General features: G+C 37.8%; 1 long non-coding RNA gene across 1 annotated transcript; it reads left to right on the plus strand.

The window, feature by feature from the left end:
- The first annotated feature begins 8568 nt into the window (after window positions 1–8568).
- Window positions 8569–10053, plus strand: LOC141834208 (uncharacterized). Its single transcript, XR_012602271.1, has 3 exons — window positions 8569–8956; window positions 9036–9810; window positions 9878–10053. It is a non-coding gene; the product is annotated as an uncharacterized LOC141834208 (long non-coding RNA).
- The last annotated feature ends 4526 nt before the right edge of the window (window positions 10054–14579 follow it).

Consider the following 14579-nt stretch of genomic DNA (forward strand, 5'->3'; position numbering starts at 1 on the left):
TTCAAATGTAAGGTTCTTCATCATTAATTGGTCTTGCAAAGAAACAAGCATGTGTGCTAATGAAAATTTCATCTCTATAACGAGATGGCTTGACAATGATTCTCTTTGGCCTTTGTGAGTTGAGCACCTCATGTGAAACATCTGTTTCCTGTAAATTAGTCTGTTGAATATCTACACTCCCCCTTTTACTTTGCTTGTCAATAGTTGATGAAGATGAGTTGGTTGAAGGCGTAGAATCAATAAGCAATATTAATTCATTTGTCTTATAAAATAAGAACATACCCAATAAAAATGCATTTTTGTGCCTTGGCATCTAGCTTACTTCTTTTAGATTCTAGCATATGAACATAGTGTAACGCCCGCCCTTATCAGAGCCTTGACGGACGCTACAGTTTGCTTTCATTCATTCATACTAATATCACATACGAAAATCCCAAAATTTTGCAGCGGAAAAACATAAAATATCGATAACAACAGGGAATTCATATATGATAAATAAAAACATCATATGCATGTATTGTCTAGATTGTTAAGTTCTACTTCAAACATCATAGCATAACAAGTCTTAAACTAACAGTTAATAATCCAAACATCCAACATGCAAATATTAAAGTTTCATATTCAGTCTGTCACGGCACTACCACACACATCATTTATCAGCCTTGTCCTGCTGCCTCCCATTGCTTAATGACTTCGGTTTGGCTCTGCAACATAAGAAAGAAAACTATAAGCACAAGGCTTAGTAAGCTCCTTTCCTACTCACCAAAAACCAATCGTCAATTCAAGCATAACATTTACATCATATGAAAAACACATAAGCATAAAAGCACATTAGCACATTAGCACATTAGCATTAAGCACATAAACATTCCTTAATCTTAACATTGAAATCATATGCATATAAATGATGAAAATGTCTTTGAAAACTTATTATCATAATAGATAAACATAATCATCATCATTCATTGGGGTCCCCTGCTTGTACCCATTCATTCATTCATTTGCGCGCCATTCCAAGTAAGTACGAGGTAGCAAATCTCGACTACTCGGTTACTAGGTCTTCTGTCTTTCGACCTAGGGGCGTTCATTAGGTGCCCATCCCTTGGATCCCTTTCGGGTTCCGGTACAAGCCATTCATTAAAGTAAAATAATGTACATGCTTTCATTTCCTTTTCATCATGAATGTTCCTTATCATTTCATCTTTCATCATCCATTTAACATGGTGAACATTCAGACATCATTTCATGCAACATGTTATAACATAACATGATTTCATTTCATATCATTAGCATGAGATAAACATATATCATGGATAACATCATTGAAACCCTTGTTTGACCTAAACCCTAACCTTTCCTTAGGGTTACGCAAAACTTATAGGTTTCTTTTCCTTAGGCCTTGTAAACTCTTACTACATGAAACTTAAACAAGTTTAATCATAGTTATCCATTTCATAGTTGATCACATAAGAAACCCTAGACCCAACCAAAACCCTAATTTCTTAAGGTTGGTCGAATCATCTTAGAGTCCCCTTTAGATTCTTAATCTTATCATGAAACCCTATCCATTTTATCATCATAAGAGAACATTAAGTAATATTTAAACCTATTAACTAGATTTAAACCATCACTTGAGTTCCCTACATGTTTGGCCGAACCCTCATAGGCTTGAAACCCTAGGTTAGGCTTAACCACTTGATACCCTATGTCTTGTTAAAGTTTCTCTAACCTTTGAAACCATTTGTTAGGGTTAAAACATCACTTAACCCCTTGTTTCATGGTTGGCCGAAACCTACATTTGGCATGAACCCATTGATTAGTTTTAGATCTAACCACATGAGACCTTAAACCCCAATAGGAGTTTATTACATAGCATTTACAACCTTAGTTAGGTTTGAAACCTAACTTATTCCTTTTATTCTTAATCTGGCCGAACCCTACAATTCCCATGGAACCATTGATTAACTTTAAACCTAGCCACATAAAACCTTATATCATGCTAGGAATCCATTACATAGCATTTGAAACCATAACCAAGTTTGAACCTTAACCTAATCCTCTTACACATGCCTTGGCCGAATACTTTAAAGCCAAATAACATGGAGTAGATCCAATCAAATGAATCCTAAAACATGTTAAACCATCATCTAGCATATTCAATCATTTCTAGGTTAAAGCATAACTTGAAAACCCTAAAATTCTTGACATGGCCGAACCCCTATAGAGGCATGAAACCTAGTTTTTTTTTCTCACATGAAAAACTAACCATATAAACTTTATCATGTATCTTTTGAAACCATAGCATGCTTAAAAACCAAACTTTGAAACCCTAACATATCATAGCCGAAACCTTGAAGATTTGAAACATGAAACCTTAAACTCTTACCACATGGAAAACAACCAAGTTTTACTTAAACATCTTCATGAATCATATAAAACCAAACTTACTCAAAGCATGCTTTTAAACCCTACCTTTAACCTCATGGCCGAAACTTTAAAAACATATTTTCTCATGCTTTTTCAACAACAAAAACATAAAACATTAGGAAATCATGAAATCATCAAAAAGCTATTATGTTGCAAGGTGAGGGAGTCTTACCTTTGGTTCCTTAGAGAATTTTACCCTAAAGAGAAGAAGATAAAGCCTTGGGAAAAATCCTTAGCCCTTCCTTGGTTCTCCTAGATCCTCCTAGCCTTCCTAGAGCCCTTTCCTTTGCTCCCTTAGCTTTGTTGATGAAGCAACCTCCCAAGGGACTTTCGGCCACAAGGAGAGGAGAGGGAGAAGATAGCTTCGGTGAGGGAAAATGAGGAAGAAGATGCATTTTCGGCAAGGGAAGGCTTATAAGGCTTTAGTGGAGTTGGGGGTTACATTTCCCTTGAAACTCCTCTCTTTAAGTCCATTTAATCATGAAGTAAAGGCAAGCAAATGCCTCTTCACTTGTCCTTAAGTCCATTCATGTGCCCTCAACTTTAAGTAACATGTCCCCTATCCTTTTCACAAGATAAACTTGCCATCCCATTTGGTTATCCCATGCTTCTACTAGGCTTGCCATTCCTTGAGGTCCAAGGATCAATCCTTGGTTCCTCCATTATTTTTTTCTTTTATTTTTGCAAAGCCCACATGAGATAAGCCCATTTAATTTATCCATTCTTTAAGGCCCAATTTCATTCCATTTTATCATTAGCTAGCCCATATAGGAGAAGCCCATTAAGAAAACATTTAAACCATAAAGCCCATTAGGAAAAATAATCCTACTAATGGCCCATTAAAGCTAAAAGCCCATTTAATCATCAAGGCCCATTTAGTAAACTTACTAAATTTTCTTTAAGCTATCATTCATTATTATCCAGGAATTATTGAAGGAAAATTGCGGGTATTACATAGGTAAAGCACCTAGTCTTAGGCATCTACATGTCTAAGGTTGTCCAACTGAGGGTAGGCCTTATAGGCCTAATGAAAGAAAATTGGACTGAAGAATCATTAGTCGTCATTTCGTAGGATACTCTGAAAACTCAAGAGGCTTCAAGTTTTTCAACCCCTCGAGTAGATCCTTTTTGAGATGGGTAATGATAAATTTATTGAGGATGATGGGAGCGATAAAATTTGGAAAATATCATTTGAGGAGAACATTGGTGATCCTAATATGGTAGCTACTGATATAGGTAATAGTGAAATGGTTGTCACCATTCCACATATAGTTGAAGCTACCCCCAACATGAAGAAGTATGTACCATGATATTCCTGTATCCCTTCAAATTCAAATGAACTAAGTGGGTGTCATCTCAAATAGAGGTATTTCCGCATACAGTTGAGCACGACTCCCAACTACCTCAACGACAAGTGTCATTAAGGAGATCCATTAGAGAGAGGAGATCTACCATGTCGCATGACTATGTTTATCTCCAAGAGCATGAATTTGACATTGGATTGGGGGATGATCCTATATTTTTTCAAGAAGTCAAACAATGCCCTCATCCAAAAAAATGGATCAAAATCATGAGGGAAGAGATGAAATCTATGGCGAACAACGATATTTGGGAACTTGTCGAATTGCCTAAAGGGGTGAAACATGTTGGTTGTAAATGGATATTTAAAATCAAAAGGGATTCACATGGTAATATTGAAAAGTATAAATCTTGCCTTGTTGGCAAGGGATTCACTCAGAAAGAGGACATTGATTACAAAGAGATATTGTCACTGATTTTGACGAAAGACTCCCTTAGAGTAATCATGACACTTATAGCTCATTATGGCCTAAAGCTATATCAAATGGACATTAAGACTGTATTTCTCAATGGAAATATTGAGGAAACTTATATATGGTGTAACTGGAGAATTTTGAGTCATGAAATTCAAAGTACCTAGTATGTAAATTAAGGAAATCCATTTGTGAGTTCAAGTAGATATCTTGTTAGTGGTATCGAAAGTTTGATCAAGTGGTGTCTTCACACAATTTCAAGAAGAATCCAGTTGATCAATGCTTGTATATCAAGTTCAGTGGAAGCAAGTTTATCATAACTTATTTTGTATGTAGATGATATATTGTTAGCAAGCAATGATAAAGGTCTGTTGCTAGAAACCAAGTCATTTCTATTAAGTGAATTTGAAATGAAGAATCTTGATGATGCATCCTTTGTCTTAGGCATACAGATTGTTCAAGGTGCACACTTGAACTTTCACAAAAGGTCTATATAGAAAAGGTACTTATTCGGTATAGTATGTAGAATTGTGCTCTCAGAGATACTCCTATGTCAAAGGGTGATAGATTTAGCTTGCAATAATATTCACACTATGAACTTGAGATTAAGGGAATGCAGCAATTTCCTTATGCATTGGTAGTAGAGAGTGTGATGTATGCTCAGGTATGTACATGTCCAAATCTTACGTACATTATGGGGATGTTGGGTAGATATTTGGGTAACCGTGGACCAAAGCATTGGAAAGTCATAAAGAGGGTTATGCAGTATTTGCAAAGAACGAAGGATTACATGCTCACATATCGGAGATTCGATCATCTGGAGATCATCGGATATTCAGACTCCGATTTTGCTGGATGTTTAGATAGCAGGAGGTCCACCTCAGGTTATGTCTTCATGTTGGCGAGAGGGGCTATATCATGGAAAAACATCAAATAGACGATAATAGTTACTTCCACTATAGAGGTAGAATTTATAGTTTGCTATGAAACTTCCAACCATGGGATATGGATGCAAAACCTTATCACAGGGTTATAATCATTGAGGACATTGACAGACCATTTAAGATCAACTGTGATAATAAAGTTACAGAATTATATTCCAAGAACAATCGTAGTTTGTCAAGTCTAAACACATCAACATAAAATTTCTGACGGTTAAAGAAAAAGTTTAGAGTGGTCAAATTATGATAGAGCATATAAGGACAGATTCCATATTAGCGGATCCGCTCACCAAGGGTTTGACATCCAAGGTGGTTCATCAACATATGTTGAATATGGGGGTTCTTCATTTTGATGAAGTGCTCATTTGGTAGAAATCTATATTTTGGTGTAAAGCTTTATATTAATGAATACATATATTTTTAACTTATTGTACGTACTAAGGTTTTATATATGTAAATGATTTTGACTCTTTGAACATAAGGACATCATGATTTATTATTACGGTTTTGTATAAGATTTAGTAAATATGATGTGAGACTCTATTTACTATTGTAATTTTGCATATGGTTTTATAAATATAAGTCATACGATTGAATCATGGTTTACTACTGTGATTTTGCATAAGGTGCAATAAACATGATTTGAACCCAATTTGGGTCATAGGAGGACTCTTGAAAATAGGCATATACAGATCACATTTTGTGTCATTTTTATATTACACATCTACATTTGATCTATGCTAGTAATTAAATTAGAACTGTGATTACTGTTGCATCTTGTTACAGTTATAGTAACTCTGACTTCTTTAGTCATGTTGAATTAATAGAATAAATTATTTAAGGGGTTGTTTAACCCATAAAGTTTGGCATGTTGAGCTCAACTAAGATGTGTGGTGTATACGGCATCAAGTATAGCTCAAATGAGAGATTGAAAGGATTAAGTCCCCATTAGGTGATTAATCTCCATTTGGTGGGCTTATACTTGAATTAATATCGACAACAATTGTCATTAAGGTATTAAACCCCATTAAGTGATCTAATACTTGTAGTATTAAGGGGGGTTATATAAATGGTTGTAGATTAAATGTGTAGATCTAATAACTCAGTTCGTTAACATTGATGGGATGTAAACAAGTATGATCTTTATGGTGGATGTTTCCTACAGAATGGGCCAAGCCATAAGGAGGAAGCCTTGATTCATTTGTGTATGATTTTGAGATCTTGATCAAGAACTTCTTCTTCCTTCTCTCTTCCCTATTGAGAAGGACTTTGGTTGTCACCTATTCCTATAGAAGACTTCTGCTGCATTACAGGAATCTCTGACGACAAGTGAGACACAGTGGCATTGGCTCTCAACTCAAGTCATCCTTTGGTTGTCGTTGCATTCGATTTTCAGTTTTTGTTTGCTTATTGTTGATGATAGCTAGATCCTGTTTAGATGCTCTCGACTGACCAAGTCATCCCCACTCTCCTCTTTGTTCTCTGCCTCTTGTGTTTCCTCTCCCGAAGGTAGTTTCCGTGGATGGAATTGAAGGAGGGGCTTGGGACAAGTGTTCCAAGGAGGAGGAGGAAGAGGAAGTGAAGGCGACTCCAACGATGGTGGTGGCTGAGGAAGGGGAGTTGGAGCAGGGACAATGCAGATAAACATGGTTGCTTTAATTTGCCCATTCTTCATGAAACGACATAGACCCGACTCTGATTGAGAACCAATAATTCGACGGTTCAGAATTGCTAGTTTGACTATATATATATATATATATATATAGGAATTTGATCTGCCGCGCGACAAATCCCTGCGCACCCGTCCGCGACTCCGGCTTCTCCTCCGACGTTCGCCGCTTCTCCGCCACTGTTCACCGTCGTCCGGCCACCAACGGCCGCCGGACCGGATGCGTTGGAAGGCCAACTCGCCGGCGCTCCGGCCGGGCCCGGATTCCAGCCGGATTGTGGAATCCGGCCGAAATCCGGCCAGAAACGCGACAGAGCGTCTGTTGGGCGATTCCGGCCGAAATCGGCCGGATTCCGGCCGAATCACGGCCGGAGACCGGCCGCGGTCGACGCGCCCGGCGCCGGCGCGTCGACCGCGGCCGGTCTCCGACCGTGATTCGGCCGGAATCCGGCCGATTTCGGCCGGAATCGCCCAACAGACGCTGTTGGCCGATTCCGGCCGAAATCCGGCCGAATCGCGGCCGGAGACCGGCCGCGGTTGACGCGCCCGGCGCCGGCGCGTCGACCGCGGCCGGTCTCCGGCCGTGATTCGGCCGGATTCCGGCCGATTTCCGCTGAAAGCGCCGAACAGATCCTCTGTCGCGTTTCTGGCCGGATTCCGGCCACAATCCGGCCGGAATCCGATGCCAATGTGTGCGCCGTCGAGTTGCGCTTCCAACGAGTCCGAAATTGCGGCCAACGGTGATCGGACGGCGACGAACGACAACGATGAACGAAGGGAGGTCGGCTGTCGCGCATGCTGTCGCGCGGCGTTTGTCGCGCGGCAGATCACTTATATATATATATATATATATATATATTGACCGCTGCCCCGGGTAAGATGGAAGCGCGACTCACGGGCGCACCGCCTGGCACCGGATTCTGATCGGATAGTGGTCGGAATCTGACGAATTCAGTCAGAAAATCGGCTACCAGTGACGAGCGGCAGAATCGCGGCCGATTTCCGGCCAAATTCCGACCACGATTCGATCGGAATCGGCCGCCAGTGCCAAGCGGCCGATTTCGGCCGAATTCGTCGGATTTCGGCCACTTTCCGACCGGAATCTGCCGTCGGACTGTGCGCCGGCGGGGTGCGCGTCCATCGGGCGTGATGCGACGGTCGACGGTGGCCGGACGGCGATGTGACAGCGGCTGGAGCAAGGCTGGGTCAAGTGGGAGCGCACAGAAGCGTAATTTATGAATCCCTAACTAATTGATAAATTTTTTATAATATTTAAAAAATTCAGTTAATTATTTCAATTAATTTGATTGAAAATATAATTAATCGATATTTTATCTTTATTCAATTTTTATTTAAAAATTTAATCGATTAAGTTAGTTTAAAAAATTTAATTTAATTTAATTTTGATTAATTCAATTAAATTAAATTTTAATGAATACTCAATCAGCAAATATACCACGATTCTAATAAAATCCTTTTGATTTTGCCTCACAAAAAATTAAACTCAAAACTCTGGGAGAAATTGCTAGTAATTTTCGCCTCGAGCATATATATATATATATATATATATATATATAGAGGAGTGTTCTCCTGCGCACCGTTCGCTGCGCACCGTTTCCGCGACGCTGAACTGGCATCGCGCGGAGTCTGCCGACGTGGCTGGGAGCGGAGTCTGCCATCCGACGTGGCTGGAAGCGGAAAACAAAAACCCTAGATCTATCTCCGAGCCGCTGCGTTCGCCCCCTCGCCTCTACCCCGCCTCTCGCTCGCGCCGCTGCGTTCGGCCCGTCGCCTCTACCCCGTCTCTCTCGCTCGCGCCGCCGTTCGCCGTCGTGCTCTCACGCTCTGCTCGTCGTCGTGCTTCTGCGCGTCCGACGGTGACGCTCTGCTCGCCCATCGCGTCGCTCGCCGTCGTGCCTCCTTCGCGACGCCTCTGCAAGACTACGTCTGCGCCGCCGGCGCACTGCTCACCTCTTGTAAATCGTTTGGTTTTCAAGATTGGCATCCGGCAAGACCAGCATCCACGCGTCTTCCTCGCTCGAGCTCCATTCTTTCATTTTCCCTAACTAAAGCCCTCTTCTCGTGACATCCTTCGCAGGATTGGATTCATAGTGCCAGTTAGGGCTAAAAAGCGCCTCATTTCTTTGGTAACAGATAGATAGTTCACTCTGCCCTTTTCTATTATAGAAAAAAATCGATATTTGCAGCTACTAATCTTGCTTGCAGATTCTGTAAGAAATTTATAGAGGAAATTCAATGGAAGAAGGGTTTAATGGAACATCACCATATTGGATTCATAGTGGTTTATCTGTTAACTGGATCACCAAGAAGGGTTTAATGGATATTGTTTACTTTGATGAACATAAGGCTAAGTTGTTTCATGTCCAGATATATTTCATTTTTGATTTACTTTCTAACTATAGTTTGACTTGTTATTCCTTTGCTTTTGTACATAAGGCTAAGATGTTCTTGAAACTATTAGTTTGCTTTTGATGAACATAAGGCTAAGATGTTCTTGAAACTATTAGTTTGCAGCTGAAACTTAGTAGAACCAATTTATCTGTAAATCGATTTTCAATTGTGATGTTGGTTTATTTTCTAGTTCATCAAGAAATTGATGATTATGCTTCTACTTTACCAACCCTAGTAAAACATGGACAATTCAATGGCTCATTATAATTTTACTTGTAAGAAAATCCTATTTATGCTTCTACATTTTAGTTGGATAGATCTGAGCATAACTGTAGATTTAGATGTGAATAAGTTTTCTGATCCAAATCCATCACAAGCTTAGCTCTGATTAGCAGATTTATAAAACACCACAGATGCAGGAAACTTGTCATTTGTCAATTTTCTTATCCAAATCCATCACAAGCTTAGCTATGAGTTAAGATCATGTTGCAATCATTTTGTGAAAATTATTATATTGAGTCTATTATTTGTCATTTGTCAATTTTTATTGCAGGAAACTTGTTAATCAGTACTTGGACATTTCAAAATGGTATGTTAATTATTTTTAAGTTTTAATATTTTATTTATATAAGATTCTGATAGTTGTTTTAATGTAGGGAAAAACATATGTAGTTTTTGTTGGACGTGAACCAGGCATTTATGACACGTGGGTAGAAACATCTACTCAAGTTATTTTGAAGCTGCAATTTTTGCAACTCCATCTGCGAGACTTTCTTATTTTGAAACTGTAAAGTTTGATCTTTCTTATTTTTGTTTTGGTTAAAAGAGTCATTTTGTGCAGAAAGAGTCAAAATTAAGATTGCTGTCCTACTTATCATAGCAGCTTTGTCATGCAATCGTAATACAGAGCCTTCTGTAACTGGTTTCTAAACTTCATCTGAAAATTATGCATGATTAAGAGTAGCAACTGACAATTGCTCTTCCATAGATTTTTAATAATTAAAAGTTGTATTGAATATGCAAAAAGATGTCTCTCTGATCGTTGTTGTCAAAAAGATTTGCAAAAAGTGTCACAACGACATTGCCTTGGCCTACTTCTCCTTGATAGAAATCCTTAGTGGTATTGTATTCACCTGAATTCGCTCATGTATTTCGAGCATTAAAAATCAAATTAAGTACTTGAACAACATACAACAAAATCTTCTCCAAATTTCTAAACCATCAACAGGCCTAAAGTCTGTCTGTGTTAGAAATCTATCCATTTGATCTTTAGCCTTGGCACCATTCTACAAGTGACCATTCTATGTCCCACTCGACTTACAAGATTTTGAATGGTTAGCTGGGAGATCTGGCAATGACTGGCCTACCTCCTGAACAACCGATTTCATCTCCAACTTCTTCTTTTCTCTGAGGGCAACTTATCTGGCCATGACATCTAAAATGAAGCTGCCACCATTCCACACTGCAGAGACCTTGAAGATTTGGAAAATCACATGCATCTTGTAGGACATGAAGATTGGGACTGCAAGGGCCATAGTTGCCACTGTGAAGCCAGCTTGCAGCAAAATGTACATGATGGGTCGGTTCTGATCACCCAACATTCCACTTAGCCTCCACCAGATGTTATTTGCCTTCTGAGCCTTCTTAGAGAGTTCCCTGCATCATGCATTCCAGAGTGCAAGAAGTTATATGAGCTAAAATGACAACTTTTGATATTGCAAAATTGACAAACTTAATCATCACTTAACAGCAAATACTAACTGTATTTTTAATGTAAGAAATATTATAAATCCTTGTTAAGAGCAAAGCCTCTTCAACAGCTTCTTCAACAGTATCAGGACAGAGATTTCCCTGTACACAAAGCTGCAAATGAACATTAATATGGTTAAATGTTACAAGATGCACCTGGAATTTCAGATGGAAAAATGGTCATACCTCAAACTCAGCTAATTTGTATCTGCTTAGAACTCTATGAAATCAATTAAGGTTGAAACTTTTGAAACTTGTAGGAAGAAAATTAGGAATGAACACAAGAAAATAAGCTACAGACCTAGATGCCCATACTGAATATATTGAACGAACGTTCTTTCATGCACAATGATGAAGTTGATCATATTTGTGATCGAGAATTCGAGCAACTTCACAATTCATCAGACATTTAGCCTTCAGAAACTCTGGAATTTTAAAGAAATCAACAATGACAGAAATAGTATAAATCGTGGCAATTGATATAACGTTAACCAAGACTTCAGATCCATGTCATTTTTCAAAATTCTACAGAATATCCTCATAATGTGAGAGGTTAGTACAAATCGTGGCAATTGATATAACGTTAAGATCGTAGCTGCTACAACGCGCTCGATCAATTCAGGGTTTAAACGGAAGATAAATAATATTGAAGGACAATTATATTATTTTATAGGAGTAGAGCGTCTTTTTAATAAAAAAACTAACATAGGATATATTGTTGATGATTCAACAAAAAAACGGATGACGTTATTTTACTTTTGACTTTTTTTATATACATACTAAGTATGATTAATTAATTTTGAAATAGACGATCTGATATCACATTTTCCCTACCAAGTAAATTTAGGAAGTAAGTAACTCTTAACATAGCATTCCAACGTCACTAGTTATTTAAACGTCAAATGTATGCGTTGAGTGAGTTTTGAACTCTAATGTTTAAGTAAAAAATCATATCTCTAACCATCACACGTGTCAGAAAATTATTGATTAATTTTTTTATATTAGATGTCTAACTTATACTGACTAATTTTGAAATTAACAGTCCAATCTCATAATTTTTTTATCGAATAAATTTAAAAAGACTCCGATGTGGCACCCAATTTTATTAATATTTAAACGTCGTCCCTACGTGCTACTTAAATTTGGGGTTAGCTATTGGTTAAATTGTTGGCAGTTTCTATAACCGCCACCGCACTCACCCACACGCCTGCACGCTCACCACGCACCCCACGACGTGCACGTTTTGCATGCACTCCGTGGAGGATGTGGCCTCTCCTGAGGAGGGTAAGCGATTTGCGCTCAAGCGATGCGTGAGAGGTGCGAGAGTTCATACCTTAGTGGTGTGTACGTCCAAGATTAGAGGCAGCGCTATGAATTCGTTCCAGAGGCTGCGCCGGAGAAGAGGAAGAACACCAGATCGGAGGATTTGCTTTGTGGAATCCGAGGAGCATTTCGTCCGTGATTGTTTCTCAGACGCGAGCAATCCCAGCCAAGCAATCTCAATCGGAATCACGCTACAACATGTATGAAAAATCTACATAAACAATGCAACTTAGAGAGGTGGGTCATGGCGTGGTGGGGCATCAGCCCTTACTTAATTAGGTCCACTATTGCGGACATGGGCCCATATCTCCGTCTCGAAGATCCATCTTCAATTGGTGGGCTAATTGGCAACCCTGTTTAGTGTCACCCAAATTCCATTCAATTGGCAATGAACAAAGCTTGATAATTAGTAAAAGTTGTTAATAGGTGAAAGACTTAAAGTCATGCATTATTTTACTTATTTCGATGATAGATAGATGATTTTTTATTCATTCATCTATCGGATAAATTTAGAATACAATTTATATAAAATTCTAATTTTCTTAATTATTTCTTGAGATAAAATATGATAGAGACCGATGAGATTTCTGATTGCTCAAACTGTGCTATTTCTGAAAAATCTAATTCATAAACTATCCGCTAGAAACTCTTTTTTCTCTTCAGAAAAAAAAAACAAAAAGCAAGAACATGTGCAACAACTAAACAAGTCAAATCCACCCATGTGATCCATTAACTTAATCACAAGCAAGGAACTTAACAATAGGCAGGTCAATGGAGAAACCATGTGCATTGCCAAGACTTTTGGAGGTGAGAACCTGCTTGCTGCTTTGTTCGTCTAAAGAAGGCAAAAGGCAAAAGAAAAAAGCTATTGCCTTGTCCCTACTGTCAAGCAAAGGAACCGAAGAACTGTATTTATCATTGCACATGGACGTGTCAAATGCTTGCCACTAAAATTAAATTAAATTAAATTAAAAAAATGGAATTAAGAAAGTCGAGGATAATATTTTAGAGTGCAAATTTATTGCCGGAGTTGAAATTCAAAGTGGAGTTCATTTATTTTCTTGTTTTTTTTTCTAAAAATCCAAACTCGCTATATAAATCTTGTACTTGATATTTCAAAAGTCGGTTTCAATTTTAAATAAATGAAGCGTGGAGATTAATTATTTATAATTGCTAATTAAAATAATGTTTAGAATCCTAATTAATGTGCCAATATCTAAAGAACTCTGTGACGGTGAGAATTATTATCGGGGAAGTTTTTCAATGGACAGCTCAAAGTCCTCAAAACGACAGAAACTGATTATAAATTAAAGTTTGATTTTGAAGTTTTTCAATTTGATAAAACAAATAATATTTGAAAGGCGTAAATAATACTTAAATACTCATATTTGAAGTTAATTTAGAAAAAGTAATATTTAAAACAAATAACTAAAATATTATTTTTTTAAAAACATCATAAATCTGTATTTAATAGAAATACAATAAAGATAGAACAACTTTTTTTATTTTTTCCAAATAATATTTTAAATTTGCTTTAAAATTAATTTGATAAAAGATATGTTTAAAATCATGTTTTTATACTTTGAGCTTATTGACGCCATTAAAAAGGCATGTCTAACTTTTGTATTTAGAAAGATATCATAAAATTTTTTGTCATAAAAACACATTCTTAATAAAATATTGTAAATTAAATCAGAGTTTTAAAAAGGTGATAAAATAATAAAAACTTAAAATAATAAAACAAGCACAAGCTAATAGTTCACTAACAGCTAAAGAGACTAAACTCAAGGCAAGCCAGCTTCAAATTAAGCTGAAGTAAAAAAAAAAATTAAATAGCTATTTTAACAGCTTGTTAATTTTAAACTCAATTTTGTTTGATTTTATTACCTTATTTAACAGTACAAAAAATTCAATTCGACTTTATTTGTTTATAAATCTAATATTGACCAGGTATTATTATTCCTAATGACATTTTTGTCGAATAACTTGTGCTTAGTACCCGGTTTACTACGCTCCTTTTGATTGGGAATCAGATGGCCCGTTCGCGGGACCCAGGAAAAACTTATATCCGGGAAAAACGTATACCCAATTCTACATTTCTTCCAAACTAATGGCAGGCGCCCTCATATAAATCACGGGAAAGTGGACCCCGCCGGCACTAAAACTTCCGCGTTAAAATTTATTTCTTATATCTCAAAGCCTACGAACTTTTATACCAACATCGCGAGTGGCTCGAAAAATCCATTCCATGTGGGTCCCGACACGACTAGGTACGGCGTTTCGAAA

This window comes from Curcuma longa, chromosome 8, assembly GCF_044706935.1.
Source record: "Curcuma longa cultivar G26 ecotype Majalengka, Jawa Barat chromosome 8, ITB_CL_G26_1.1, whole genome shotgun sequence".
Taxonomy (NCBI): Eukaryota; Viridiplantae; Streptophyta; class Magnoliopsida; order Zingiberales; family Zingiberaceae; genus Curcuma; species Curcuma longa.